This window comes from Hipposideros armiger, unplaced genomic scaffold, assembly GCF_001890085.2.
Source record: "Hipposideros armiger isolate ML-2016 unplaced genomic scaffold, ASM189008v1 scaffold_1148, whole genome shotgun sequence".
Lineage (NCBI taxonomy): Eukaryota > Metazoa > Chordata > Mammalia > Chiroptera > Hipposideridae > Hipposideros > Hipposideros armiger.
Genome location: NW_017732498.1, coordinates 252,469 through 254,181, shown reverse-complemented (window position 1 = coordinate 254,181; position 1,713 = coordinate 252,469). Strand labels below are relative to the sequence as shown.

The window sequence follows — 1,713 nt, the reverse complement described above, 5'->3', positions numbered from 1 at the left end:
CCAGTCCCTAACCCCCGGCCGCGGGTTCTGCCCCCTATCCACGCCCAGTGGGACCCTGGGGATCGCCGGCCTGGCTCTCCCTTGCTAGGCTTGTGGCTGTTTATAAACAATGACTTTTGCAGCTGGGACCTGCGGGCTCCCTGAGGATGCAGCCACGTGACAGAGGGGGTGCGTTGGCTAGAGCCTCCCCGCGCCTCCCTCAGCCCTGCTGCTCATCCTGGTGGTCCCGGGCTGAGGAGGTGGGTGGCTGTGCATGAAGGTAAGGGCCCTCAGCCAAGCTGCAGATCTGGCCTGCCTCAGCTGTCCTCACTTTCCTCCAGGGCTGGAGGACGGATTAGAGCCCCCTAGATAGCCAGTGAGTGCTGGAAGGCTTCAGTCTTCCAAAGGGGTGGAGGTGGGGGAGGGGGCAGATGCTGCTATCCTTCCCTCCACCTCCTGTGACTGGGTAATCCGTCTAGGTGCCTGGAGCCAGCAGCTGGGGTCTAAGCCTGCTTCCTGCTCCTAAGGGGCCAGGAAGATAAATGGGAAGCTCAGGGTTAGCTGAGACCAGTTCCCTGCCCCCACTCCACTGAGGTCCTACTCCTCCCTGACTCCCCTTTGCTCTTGCTGAGTTCCCTTTGCCCTAGTTGCCTTGTCACTGCAGCAGCATCTTTCAGCAAGTCCAGGAGCAGCAGGCCTGGGCTGTGTCCCCTCCATGTAATTGGCAGTATGTCATTACTGACCTCACTGAGCTGCCGCCCCTCCTCCCTCATCAGCCCCTGTTCTGTGGTCATAGGCAGTGCAGTTGACTGACAGTTGGTCAGCTGTAGATGTTGGCCTTGCACAAGGGCTCACCTTACCTGAGCCTGGACTTCATGGGACTGGAACAGCTTAGTGCCACTGGTGCAGCACTGCTTTGAGACTGTCACGAAAGCAGCCTTCCTTCTTACCCTTCCCTTGTTGGCCCAGCTGAGTGCCCCATCCCAGGAAGTCTGATGCATTAACCCACAGGAACCTCTCCCCTTTTCCTTCTGCAGCTCAGCTTGTGTCTCAGCTTGGTTGCGTGACCTGGCTGCATTCCAGCATCTTCTGGTGGTGTCAGGACCACATCTAACATGCACTATCAGTGGTCTCACATGCACCCTCGCCCCTGCCCCAGGTCAAATCAGTGAGAAATGTGGCACTTCCAACGCTGTCAAGTTAACCACAGGAGGGCATTTCCTGAGCCAAGCAGTAGCTCAGTCTGCCAGGACTCAGAGGGCAACAGTGTGGTCAAGGAAAAGTTGCCCTCTGGTGCTTGTGGAGCCAGTTGTCCTGTCCCCAGCTCAAGTGTGTCTCTCCATGGCAAACCCATTGTGTGTGCCTCCATTCACTGCTCTGGGTACCCCCTGAGGGATGGGACATTCACCTGGTTCCCACGGGTACTGAGTGACTGTTCATGAACAAACAAGGGCATTTGGGGGCTTGGCTTGGGAGCCCTTACAATGGCCTGTGGGTGAGCTGCTTTGCTCCATGTGCTTCTTTGCCTTCCCTTTTTCAGCAGATCCTGCCTGGACATGTGTCCTGTGCCTGATCCTGGGCTGAGCGCATGAGCAGTGGGGAGCAGGACACACATGGCTCTGGCTGGTGTGGAGTTATGGTTGTAGGGTCCTGTGGCCTCTGGTCCTGGTGTGAGTAGGACATGAGAAAATATGGGAAGGGTCACCAGGGTTTGCTACTATGGTACCGTCTCTG

The 1,713-nt window shown here is 57.5% G+C and overlaps 1 protein-coding gene across 26 annotated transcripts in view; it reads left to right on the top strand.

Moving 5' to 3' along the window:
* Nucleotides 1–1,713, top strand: part of BIN1 (bridging integrator 1) — a 61,953-nt gene that overhangs the window by 4,710 nt on the left and 55,530 nt on the right. Inside the window, exon 1 of one of the 26 annotated variants that reach the window (XM_019632509.1) lies at nucleotides 1,566–1,649. The exons of the other annotated variants lie outside the window; for them this stretch is intronic. The gene's annotated coding sequence lies outside the window, so the exon portion shown is untranslated. Of the gene's footprint in view, nucleotides 1–1,565; nucleotides 1,650–1,713 lie in introns of those variants that run through there. 26 annotated transcript variants of the gene reach the window in all.